Source organism: Panthera onca, chromosome B3, assembly GCF_046562875.1.
Source record: "Panthera onca isolate mPanOnc1 chromosome B3, mPanOnc1 haplotype 2, whole genome shotgun sequence".
Taxonomy (NCBI): Eukaryota; Metazoa; Chordata; class Mammalia; order Carnivora; family Felidae; genus Panthera; species Panthera onca.
In genome coordinates, this window is record NC_138344.1 from 5729146 (window position 1) to 5741745 (window position 12600).

A 12600-nucleotide genomic window follows, 5' to 3' on the forward strand; every position below is an offset into this window, starting at 1 on the left:
CTCGCTCTCGCCCTCTTTCGCTCGCTCCCTCCCTCCCTTCCCCCTCCCCCCCCCCCAGACGCCATCTCTCCCTCTTTCCCCGGCTCTCCCTCTCTCCCTCCAGCTCCCCGGCATGAGGGAATGTGGAAGTGAAAGGAAAAGACGACATGTTTGCAGCGCGGCGCGGGCCTGCGCGCGGCCGTCCCCGGGGAGAGGCGGGGGGCGGGTCGGCCGCCGCCGCCTCGACCCACCCCCGCGCCCCCCGCGCCCCCGCCGGCGCGCCGCCCGGGGCTGCGGGGCCGGGGGCCGGGGGGCCGCGCGGGACACTCACCCTGGTCCGGGCGCGGCTCCTGCGCTGGGGGCCCTCGGCGGGCCGGGGCCGGGGCCGGGGCCGGGGCCGGGCCGGGGGCTCCTGGCTGCCCACCGCCCGGGCTGCTGCTGCGCGCCCGCCGCCCGCCTCCACGCGCGCCCGCCGCCTGCTCCTGCCGCCCTCCCTCCGGCTCCTCTCTTTCTCTCCCTCTCTCTCTCTCTCTCTCTCTCTCCCTCTCTCTCTCCCCCCCTCCTCTCTCCCTCTCCTCTCTCGCTCTCTCTCCCTCCTGCTCGCTCTCTCGCTCGCTCGCTCTCTCGCTCTCTCTCCCTCCCTGGAAGAAGGGAATGAGGCAGGGCTGACGTGAAGGGATGCAAAACAGCTCCTCCTAACCCAGCTCGCAGAGGAAGAGAGACAGAAAAGCAGCCCTTTTATCTCTCTTTTGTTTTCTCACTTCCTTCCACCCCCCCCCCTCCAGCACCCCCCTCCTGTCAGCCCAAGTTTTCTTTTCTCTTTCTACCGCAGAGAGGATTTTTCTTCCTTTCTTTCTCTTTCTTTCGGTTCAACTCTCCCACTCAAATTGAAAGCCTGGAGGGTTTTCTTTCTCCTTTTTTTTTCTTCCCTCTTTTCTTCCTTCTTCCTCCTTTCTTATTTCTCTAAAAGGGTTTTGTTTGCTGTGGGAGTTTCGTTTGAAAATCAAGTCACGCCTTTTTTCCTCCTTTTCTTTCTCTCTCTCTCTTTTTTTTTTCTCCTCTCAGCAGAAAAGGGGAACAAAGATTAACTGAAGCGGGGGAGAGGGGGAGCGTCTGAACCTCGCATGGAAATGGGGGGCCCGGCCCTGCCCCGCACAAAGGGGGCCCGGGGGCTGCGCGCCCCCTCCCCCCTGGGAAGCCCGGGGCGTCCTCCCGAGAGGAGGGTCGGCGGGGGCGGGGGCCGCGGCGGCGGCGGCGGCGGCTGGGTGCCGGCTCCTTCCGAAGTGCGGGCGGGGGCCGCCGAGTCCGCCCCTCCCCAGCCAGGGGTGGAAGGCTGGGTGTGTTCTTTACTTATATATTTTTAAAGTAGGCAGATGGGCTTGGAACAAACATCCCCGCAGAGCACTGAACTGTAAAAGAGCCTTTAAACAGCTGTTTGCAGAGCCCTGGACGGCGAGACTCGAGGGAGCGGCACGGGCTGCGAGCGCCGGGGCCGGGGTGGGAAGGGGCTCGGAGGAGGCGCTGGGATCGCCGCCCCCCCCCCCCCCCCGCGCCTCCGCCCCCGAGGGCTCTCCGATCCCGGGGCCTGGGCCGCGCCCCCCGTCCCCACCCCGGGAGCGAGGCTGGGGGGCGCCGAGGCGTGGCCGTTCGCGGCGCGGGGGGTCGGGCCCCAGGCGCCTCCCCGCGGGGCCGCGGGCTTTGCCACCGCCTGGCCCCCCCCGTTTCCCCCCCTCCCCCCGCCAGACCCCGCTCCCCGGGCAGGCCGGACCTTCGGCTTCCAACCTCCCGAACGCCCGCCACTCGGAGCCGCTTCTCGACTCCGACGCTGGGCCGGTCTGGAGTCCTCGGACTGAGCCGGGCAGAGCCGCCAGGAAGGGTCAATTATTCATGGGGCGCCTGGGCGTGCTCCCAAGACCTGCTCTGCCCTCAGCTTCTCCGGAGAAGTGGGGAGAAGGCAAGGGAAAAGTTCCCTGAGCAAAGTTGGCCACATTTCTCATTTTCCCAAGTAAGCTTTGAGCACCTGCTGGATGCCTGACCCACGGACGGGGGCTGCCGCCAAGGGGCTGGGGAGAAACGTGAGGTCTCCGTGGGCCCCCAGGGTTTCCGCAGGAAACAATGCCGGAGCGGGCTGCAGCCCGGGACCGGGTCATGGAGAGGAAGGAAAGCCTGAATCCTCACCCCTCCCTCTTCTCTTCCTTCCCCTTCTCTTCCTTCCTCCCGGCTGCTTCTCCTTGGCTCCACCCCTTCTCCTCATCAATTCCTCCCACACTTCCCTGCTCTCCCTGGCTTTTCACTGGAGGGTCCCTTCTCCCAGCGGGGAGCAGATGCTGAGCCCCATTGTCTCTCCCCCAGTGACTGCAGCCTCCCAGGGACGGGACCTGCCACTCTTCACCCCTCCCCCCAGCCCAGAGGCCCGGGCCTTTAGAGACTGGAGCCCCAAGGCCACTGCCCCTCGCCCCACCCTAAACCGGCTCCCGGTGTTGTGAGCAAGGACTCCAGTCGCTCAGAACGTGGTTTGTTTCTGACTGGGAGTGAGAAGACAGTAGCCCGAGACTGCTTCAGCCAGGGGGACACCATGGTTTTCACATCAGGGCACTGAGCCCGGTATGACCCCGGCGCACTCGCCCACTAAGCCCTCTAAATAGGATAGAAGGGAAGCCACATTGCTGTCATTATTTATATACTCCCCCCTCGGCGCACCTCAGCTGTGTCCTCCAAACAAAGCAAAACGCAGCTCTGACAATCAGACATTCATTTAACAAATGCTTACTGAGTCCCTACTCTGTGCCCGCTCCTGTGCTGGATGCGGAGGAACTGGCCATCAGCACACGTGGCCCTCGCTTAGGCTTTGTAGACCCGCAGGGGAGGGGAAGAAGCCAGGAGGCCGGCAACCGCAATGCCATGAATGAACCAAGGAGGCGCCACAGAGCATTCTTGGAACCGGGGTGATCAGGGATGGCTTCCTGGGGGAGGTGACATCGAAAAGCAGGCCTGTGCCAGGCAAACGCATGGGAAGGTACAGCCTGTCCAAAGGCCCCAGGGCAAGAGAGCACATTCTCACAGATTCTTGGAATAGCCACAAGTATTTGCTGCGGTGTGGAGTACAGTGGGGGAGTGGGGAGTGAGGAAGGTCAGGGCACACAAGTCAGGGAGGGGCGAGTGGGGACTGTGTCAGGGCACAAGTCAGGCAGCGGGGCCCTATCAGCGAGATGTTCAAATTTTAGCTTCTCCCACTTGCTAACTTCAAGAACTTGGGTGAACAACAGTCCCAGTGAATAACTTAGACTCGGTTTCCTCACTTATAAAATGGGGTCAAGAAGTCTTGCGCGGTGCAGAGACGGGGTCTTGTGTCTTAAGGGCGGGGGGCTCACTGGCTGCATATCCTGGGCAGGTTGATGTAAGTTTCCCATCTGTAACATGGGCATGAAAACACCTGACCCCCAGCGTTGTTGTGAGGCTTAACTGAGCCCATGCCTAGCGTCCGGTGCATAAGTGCCAATACCTGGTGGCTTTTATTCATTATTATTATAAATCGGGGAGTGACTGACTGCCAGGGAGGTGCCCTTACAACCTGGGAATGACTTTACGTTCTGGGCCGAAACCAAAATGACTCACCGTGTCAGAAACGTGATGGGCTCTCTGTGGAGGAAGCATTCCTTCAAAGATGGCCTGTGTCCCAGTGGGTTCACTGGGACTGGGGAACGCCTAAAGCCTGATCGGGATGGCCAGGACATCCTGGATGTCTCGGAAATTTCACATCCTGGAAATGGGAAGACTGCAGTTGCAGAGGCCTGGCCTGCTCCGTGGAGTTGTGGCCTGCCTGAAGAACAAACAAGAATGAGAAGAGGGAGGCCTCATAAAATCCAGGAGGGCCCCTCTGAGCAGACACCTGGCTGTGTTTGCTCAGCAAAGAGAAGTAGACACAGAAGTTCACACTGAGGGGGGGAGAGGGAGAGAAAGAGATTATCGACTCCTCCAGAGCCCGAATTAAATCTCTTAAAACCTCTTGGGCCTTTGCTTGGGTTCCTCATTCCCCCAGCAACCTGCAGATGAACTTGGCACCAGGAAAACGCCCCCCGGTTGGAGGCAGACACCGACGTTCCAGTTCCTGCATTGTAAACATTTTATACTTCTATTATTTCTCTGTGACACAAGTTCATTGTGAAAGAATTTGAAAATCAGCTAAGCCAAACTGAGAAAGAACCCCCTGTAGAGACATTATATTTTGGTGTATATTCTTGGGTGTTTTATACCCACATATCCACATGTAAATGCACATCATAATAAAACTCCAAAGTCAATCTCGTTAAACAGATGAATGATTACACACGTAAATATGCTATTTTTACAAAATTAACAAAAATGGCATAACCCTATACCAACTGAATTACAACCACTTTTTAAAAAAATTTTCTTTAATGTTTTATTCTTGAGAGAGAGAGAGAGAGAGAGAGAGAGAAAGAGAGACAGAACACGAGTGGGGGAGGGGCAGAGTGAGCAAGGGACACAGAATCATCGGAAGCAGGCTCTAGGCTCTGAGCTGTCAGCACAGAACCCAATGCAGGGCTTGAACCCACGAGCCTTGAGATCATGACCTGAGCCGAAGTCGGACGCCCAACTGACTGAGCCCCCCGGGTGCCCCTACAACGATACCTACCCAGAGATAGGCCACAAATATCTCTCCCTGTTTAGAAACACAAGGTCACTGCTAATGAATGATGCCATTCCATATATACATATATGCAGGTATCTTAATTTGTTTAAACAAATTAATTGTTGCACTTAAAAAGTGGATGTTTCCACTTTTATGAACCTACTATGATAAACAGATTTCTACAGTCACCTTTACGCCAGGTAGATGTCGTATTCTGGTCATCCTTTTGCATACGAGGAGACTGACGCACAGAAATGTTACAAAAAACCCACAAAACTTCCCAAGGTCACAGCTATGGAGCGACTGAATCAGAGTTTCTGGTTGGGATTTCTTTCCAGCAAGTCTGTTTTCTCCTTTTCTTCTTCTTCTTTTTGTAAAGTTTATTTTGAAACGGCGGGGGTGGGGGGGGGGTGGCGGCAGAGAGAGAGGGAGAGAGAGAATCTCAAGCAGGCAACGCACCGCCAGAGCAGAGCCCAACGTGGGGCTCGAACCCACGAACTGTAACATCATGACCTGAGCCGAAATCACTGAGACACTTTTAACCGACTGAACCACCCAGGCACCCCTGTTTTCTCCCTTTCTTTAGAGTAACTGTGCTCTCCACCTACCTCCCTGATACCTTTTTCTCTCACAGATTGCCGGTGAGAACCGGTCTGGGCAGGTGACCCACTTCCTTCTCTGAGACCTTTTTAATTTCATTAGGGTCCACGTCTGGGGGTAGTTGGGAGGCACGAAAGCAGGTAATATGTGAGACGGGACCCGTGGCGCTGTAGTTCATAAGTTGTAAAGCTTATGTGAATGTCAGGCGCTACCAGCAAGGGCCTAGATACAGAGTCAGACACCTGCCAAGACTGTTCAGCCAAGTCCCCTCTACTTCCCCAACCGAGGAAGGAACGCCAGATTCCCATGAGAGAGGAAGAAATCAGCAGTTGTGAGGCAGACTCAGTAAACGGAGGCCTCTCCTGGGCATGCCATGGTTGCCTGCCTAGAGCTGAAATGGGAAGGAAGGTTTGTTATTATAAGGTTTACTAATCCTCATGATTTCCCCGAGGGAGGATGCATTCACGCCACAGGCCTTCCAGAATGTTCATGCCCATCTCTGAAAATCTGAGGAATCTTGTAAGCTGAGAAAAGGGATGAAACACAGCTCTTCAGTGTCTCGATTGATGTGTTCGCCAGAGTAACCGCTTGGAGATTAGCAGGTGAATATTAAAATGTTTCTTTCATTGACAGAACAGACATTTAAAAAATATATCAGTGCCTTTGCAGTGTTCAACATCTGGATTTTTAGTATCAAACCTCCCGACTGGAATCCCGCCAATGGAAGGCGTAGGACCCCAGGGTTGAATTAAAAGGGACTGCGGAGAGCGGAGGTAGACGGACGGGCTGGATGCCGGGAGACCCAGACGGGTGGAGGGTCACTGAGAACTGGGCTAGGGACTGACGTCCCACAGAAAATGGGCACCCACTCACAGTCCTCAGAAGTATAGTAATAATTTAGGAATCACCAGGGTTTGCAGGGCAAACCCAAAGAAAAGCAAAAGTCTGTGTGGACAGGTGGGGGCAAACATCTGACATTTGCAAATTATTTTCCCAGGAGGAATGACAGGGTGCCATCGAATAATCCAGCTCCTCTGACCCCTTCCTTGTGACCGATGGTGCACATCTGCGTGAGTTAATTCCCATCATCACTTGGATCCATAACTTCACTGGCCTTATTTGCAAAAATATAAGAATAAAAATATGCACAAAGAAACAAAGGCCATCGACCATAAACAGGAAACTGCCAGCTTCACCAAACAGTTAAAAACAAATACATAAAAGCCACAATGACGACACGTATGGCTATGGGAGGGCTAATCAGTACCCAGCCTGGAAAATAGGTTGATACTGGAGACTAAGACAAGTTTCAAAGCTACTTTAATTCAGTAACTTTCATTCTAGAAATCTGAGAGAAATGGGTGCATAGGTGTCTTAGTCATGTTAAGCATCCGGCTCTTGATCTCTGCTCAGGTCTCAATCTCAGGGCTGTGAGTTCAAGCCCTGAGTTGGGCTCCATGCTGGGTGTGGAGTCTACTTAAAACAAAACAAAACAAAACAAAACAAAACAAAACAAAACAAAACAAAACAGCACACTGGTGTCTAGAAATCTGAGAGAATCAGCAGGGTGGGGGATGCCTGACTGGCTCAGTCAGAAGAGCCAAACTCAAGTCATGTGACTTGAGGTTGAGCCCCATGTTGGATGTAGAGATTACTTAAAAATAAATAAGTGAACTTAAAAAAAAAAAAAAAAAGAATCAGCGAGGTGGACAAAAACGTATGTTAAGGGTGTTTATCAAAGTATTATTTATGTTGGCAAAAATTGCAAACAAAAAAATAAGGAGAAGGAAGGAAGTAACCTAAGTATTCAACAATGAGGAAATGTTTGAAGAGCCTATGGCATGCACATTTGATGTAGTACTTTTTGGCTATTAAAAACCATGTTTTTGAAGAATATTTAATGACATGGGAAATGTTTGTAATCTGAGCGAGATACAAAATTGCATAGGCATCAGAATTATATTTTTGTACAATTTTGCATATACATATAGATTTATCCCAAAAAACACATATAAAATGCTGAAAAGGAAACAAACAACTTTCGAGAGTTATTTCTGTCTGTGGGAATTATAGGTGATTTTTATTTTCTTCTTTGACTCTTAGTCTGTTTGCCGAATTTCTATGCTGATAATAATCTTATTTTTTTAATGTTTTTTTTGGGGGGGGGGAGGGCAGAGAGAGAGGGAGACAGAAGATCAGAAGCAGGCTCTGCGCTGTCAGGGCAGAGCCTGACAGGGGGCTCGAACTCACAAACTGTGAGATCGTGGAATCGTGACCCGAGCCGAAGTCGACGTTTAACCGACTGAGCCACCCAGGCACCCCTGATTATATTATTTTAAGCAATGAAGATCTCCTCTCCTTAGGTGACAGTGAAAAGACCCAGGCCAGACCCTCAAGGGGCCTCCAGTCCCTAGAAGCGACAGCCAAGCAAACAGGAAGTTAATTCTGCAGGACGCAATTAGGTCTCCTCCCTTGGGAACGTTCGAAGACCTAATGGTAAAGAAGAACCAGCATTTTGGTTCCTGCTGGTTTGGGCTCCGGGCTGAATAGACTATCTATTGTGAAAGTGTATTGTGCACAAGGAGAATGGGGCTTTTTATGAAGGGAAATCAAGAGGGTGCCCGGTGGTAGGGTGGTAACTGCTAGGCGCGGGGAGGAGGAGGCAGGCCTGGGGGGTGGTGGGTGGGCTGTGGGCAGGGCTGCCCTGGAGGCCCTTCCAAGGCGTCCTCCCGGCCTCCGTGCAGGTCACGGTGTCCAGGACTCGCCGAGTCCTTGGCACTGTGTTCATCGACAGGAGCTCAGCAAATGTCTACTGTCCCTCCTAAGAAAAGATGAACGAATAAGCATATGGCATCAGGGATCACGCTCGTGAATTTCCTTTAAGGCATTAATTAAACATGTTGTCTGGAAAAGAAAGACTCCATTGTGAAGCCATGATGCCAAGCAAGACAGGAGGCGAATTTATAGTCTTCACCAAGGCGGCAAGGGGTGTGTGTGTGTGTGTGTGTGTGTGTGTGTGTGTGTGTGTGTGTGTCTGCTTTCACGTCAGGAGGGACCTGAGTTCAAGTTTGAATGCGGCAACGACTTGAGTCTCAGGAGCTCTTGGCTGTGGCAACTTGCCAGCTGTGTGACCTTGGCCAGACTCTGCCTCTGAAAGCTTCACTGCCTGGAAAATGGGCTGAGGGCAACCTAGGCTCAAGAAGGTCAGATGAGATGATGCCTGCAAGGTAATGCTGTGTAGACAGCAAAGCACTCCGCAAACGGAAGGAGCTTTTAATGTTAGCATGATTACCTATAACACCCCCAGGCATCACCTGCTTGGCAGGGACAGGGGAGGGGTACCTCAGGGTGATGGCTTGGCTGTGTCGAATCTTCAGACACGAATTATCTTCTTGGTCTCCTTCTTTTGCCTTTAATCTTCGCCTCATCAACAAACATTTACTGAGAATCTACCCTGTGCCGGCCACCCTCAAGGGTCTCCCAGGCAACCAAGGGTGACACGTGTAAGACTAGTGATGACTTATGCAGGAACAGGAGAGCCCAGCTCTTGGCTTTGGGAAGACTTCTTAGAAGTGGTGACGTTTAAAAGGCGTCTTGAAAGAAAAGCGGGAATCCGCTCAGCAAAACAAGGGAAGAGTTTGAGCTGGGAATAGACTTTAGGAAGTTCCTTACCCCCCAGTTTCCTGCTCTGAGGCATCCTACCTCACTGCGGAAGGAGACAATCCATGCAAAGGGCCTTTCCCAGAGCCTGGCCTCTAGTTGCTACTGAAAAAAAGCCCGTTCTTTGTCCTCTTGGCATCAAAGTCACTTCCCCTTAAGCTTACTTCTTGTTCACAGACTGCTCTTTTCCCCCAGTTCCTGGAGGTACTGACTCTTGGCTTGGGCTGCACGCTACTCAGCCCATTTTCCAGGATCCACAAAATACTTCTAAAAGTGGAATTTTCGGGGCACCTGGGTGCCTCGGATGGTTGAGTGTCTGACTCTTGATTTCAGCTCAGGTCACGATCTCTCGCTTGGTGGGATCGAGCCCCACGTCTGCCCTATCAGCACAGAGCCTGCTTGGGATCCTGTCTCTCCCTCTCTGCCCTTCTCCCAGCTTACGAACTCTCTCTCTCTCTCTCTCTCAAAACAAATAAATAAACTTAAAAAAAAAAAGGAATTCTTTTTGCTTTTTACAAAAATGTTTATTTAGGGGCGCCTGGGTGGCTCAGTAGGTTTATTGCCTGACTTCGGCTCAGGGCATGATCTCTGTTTGTGAGTTCAAGGTCCACATCAGGCTCTGTGCTGACATCTCAGAGCCTGGAGCCTGCCTCGGATTCTGTATCTCCTTCTCTCTCTACCCCTCTTCCGCTTACACACACACTCTCTCTCTCTCTCTCAAAAATAAATAAAAATTTAAAAACTGTTTATTCATATCGAGAGAGAGAGAAAGCGAGACAAAGAGAGAGAGAGCACGCACAAGTGGGGGAGGGGCAAAGAGCGAGTGAGCAAGAGAGAGAGAGAGAGAGAGAATCCCAAGCAGGTTCCACAATGTCAGCACATAGCTGATCATGGAGCTGGAACTCACGAACAGTGAGATCATGACTGAGCCAAATTTGAGTTGGAGGCTCAACTAACTGAGCCACCCAGGGCCACCCGCCCCCCCCCCCCAACAAACTGGAATTTTCAACCTTAAAGAAAATTCCAATAAATTTGATTTTTTTAATTTAGAGAGAGAGAGAGAGAGAGAGAGAGAGAGCACAGCGGGGGAGAGGGGCAGAGGGAGAGAGAGAGAGAGAGAGAAAATCATAAGTAGGCTCCATGCTCAGTGTGGGGCCTTGATATGGGTCTTGATCCCATGACCCTGGGATCATGACCTAAGCCAAAACTAAGAGTCAGACGCTCAACTGACCGAGCCACCCAGGTGCCCCCTTCAATAAATTTGAAATAGAGATATCATATGGGCCACATCCTTTGTTTACGATATGCTAAAAGTAGACATAAATGTTAATTGACAATTTAAAATTCTCCACAATAGCTCTTAGATAAAGGAGAAAATGAAGAATAAAATGTTCGTTTGGAAAATAACAGGAAGAACCAAATCTACCAAAACCAACAGTGTATGTGCAAAGCTTTACTCAAAAAGTTATTTAGCTTTTAAGATGATTTTACTATTAAACTCAGAAAAAGTTAAACAAAACACTCATCACACAATTTAGAAACATTAAAAAACAAAACTCCAAACAAAAATAAGGAAGCGATCAGGAAAAAAGCCAAAAAGAACAGGAAAATGGAAAACAGTCCCATTGATGCATGTGTCCTTGAGTTGGTTCTTTTTGTAAGAGTGAGGTCTGAAAAATACAATGGATAAACATCACGAAGAAGAAAAAGAAACAAACACAAGAACACAACGTGAAAATGGTGGGAATAACAAACAGATCTTAAAAAGAAAAATATAAAAGGATCTTACATGAAGTTGCTGACAAATCTGAAAACTCCAACGAAATAGGTAATTTTCTTTCTTTTTTAAAAAGTTTTTTTGTGTGTTTTGTTTTGTTTTGTTTTGAAAGAAAGAGAGAGAGCACGAACAGGGGACAGGCAGACAGAGAGAGAGAGAATCCCAAGCAGGCTCCACACTGTCAGCACGGAGCCTGATGCGGGGCTCGAACTCACGAACCACGAGATCATGACCTGAGCCGCGATCAAGAGTCGGACCAAACCAGGCGCTTAACCCACCTCGCCACTCAGGCACCCGGAATAGGTAATTTTCTGGGGAAAAGAAAAAATGGAGAAGTTCCTCGGTTTGACAGAATCAAAAGTAGAAACTCTAAAGTACTTCCTTCAGTTTCTGCTCAGAAACACCCTGGACAGACAGCGGTCCCCGGGCCCACTTTCCAAAGCCCCGCGCCCCCCACCCCCCTGTGTTTCCATTTTGCCCACAGCGTTTCACACCATCTGATATGACATATGCCTAATTGCTTACTTGTTTCCCTTCCTCTCTCCCCACTGGAATATGAGCTTCCTGCGAAGAGAGAATTTTTTTTTAATTAAACTTTTTATTTTGACATAATTGTGTTTTTTTTAATTAAATGTTTTATTTTGAGATAATTGTAAGAAAACCGTGTGGCTTCCTGCTGTATACCTACTGCACAGAACCTGGGCCTGGCACGCAGCAGGCATTTGAAATAAATACTACTTTAATGAATAAATGCATTGAGGAAGGATTTAGGAAAGATATCAAGAACACTCTCCCCCAGAATTCTCGGTCCAGAGGGTTTTATTGGGGCGGGGGAGGGTGTCTTTTATAGTTTTGAGGCGTGAGGAACCCCGTGTTCTATAAGTCAAACCAGAATATAGCATTTTCTATGTGAAGAAAACTGCCTTTTTTTTCTTTTTTTCCAAGAGAAGACTTGAATAGGGAGAGACAGACCCTGCACCTGAGGTAAAGGTTGAATAATGTGCATGTAGAAAGGTCAAGTGAATTTACAAGCTTAGCGCAAATCTGAATGTGATTCTCTTTCAAACTTTTACAAAAAGATTATAAAATTCATTGAGCAACACAAACAGGTAGAATTTCAAAGACAATTTTGTACAACGCGAGGAAGAATGGAGGGAACAGATCTCTATATAAAACATTGGAAAATTACAATATTTAAAATTGGGTGCTATTAGGGCAAAGATGTAGTTATTTTATTATTTTTTTGTTTCAAGTTCTTCTTGAAAGGATGTACAATTATTTTAATAGGTTAAATTAGGTAGCTCAGAAGACAACAATCCACGGACTAATTTAACAGGTCACCAGGTACTGTCATCGGGAGAAGAGGGTTATTGTTATTTTTACTTTTTAAAGTTTATTTATTTTGAGAGAGAGAGAGAGAGAGAGGGAGGGAGAGAGAGAGAGAATTCAGGAGGGGCAGAGAGAGAGGGAGAGAGAATCCCCAGCAGGCTCTGCACTGTCAGCACAGAGCCCGACTCAGGGCCGGAACTCATGAACTATGAGATCATGAGCTGAGCTGAAACCAAAAGTCGGTCACTTAACAGACTGAGCCACCCAGGCGCCCCCAAAAGAGGGTCATTTTAAAAATTATGTTGGACTGGCATGCCTGGATGGCTCAGTTGGTTACATGTCTGACTTTGGTTCAGCTCATGATCTCACGGTTTGTGAGTTCGAGCCCCACGTTGGGCTCTGTGCTAACAGCTCGGAGCCTGGAGCCTGCTTCGGATTCTGTGTCTCCCTCTTTCTCTGCTCTCCCCTCCTCACCCAGTTGTACTTGGTCTCTCTCTCTCTCTCAAAAATAAATAAACATTAAAAAAAACCAAAAAAATTATTTTAGGCCAACAGCAGTTAAGGTGGGGGGGGGGGTTCTATTCTTACCTTACATAATAAT

At 49.9% G+C, this 12600-nt stretch overlaps 1 protein-coding gene and 1 long non-coding RNA gene across 5 annotated transcripts in view; one reads left to right on the forward strand and one right to left on the reverse strand.

Moving 5' to 3' along the window:
- The window catches only part of ZNF710 (zinc finger protein 710), a 70089-nt gene extending 67661 nt beyond the window's left edge, over positions 1-2428 (reverse strand). The window contains exon 1 of one of the 3 annotated variants that reach the window (XM_078449020.2): positions 2000-2428. The gene's annotated coding sequence lies outside the window, so the exon portion shown is untranslated. The other 2 variants (XM_078449021.2, XM_078449019.2) reach the window with 2 other exon arrangements.
- Positions 2429-5018: 2590 nt separating this feature from the next.
- On the forward strand, positions 5019-11236 carry LOC132668671 (uncharacterized). 2 transcript variants are annotated; one of them, XR_009605690.3, is made up of 4 exons: positions 5019-5835; positions 6231-6303; positions 7597-7729; positions 10783-11236. It is a non-coding gene; the product is annotated as an uncharacterized LOC132668671 (long non-coding RNA). The 2 variants fall into 2 exon arrangements; XR_009605689.3 differs by lacking the exon at positions 10783-11236 and having other exon boundaries at positions 7597-7864.
- Positions 11237-12600: the final 1364 nt, after the last annotated feature.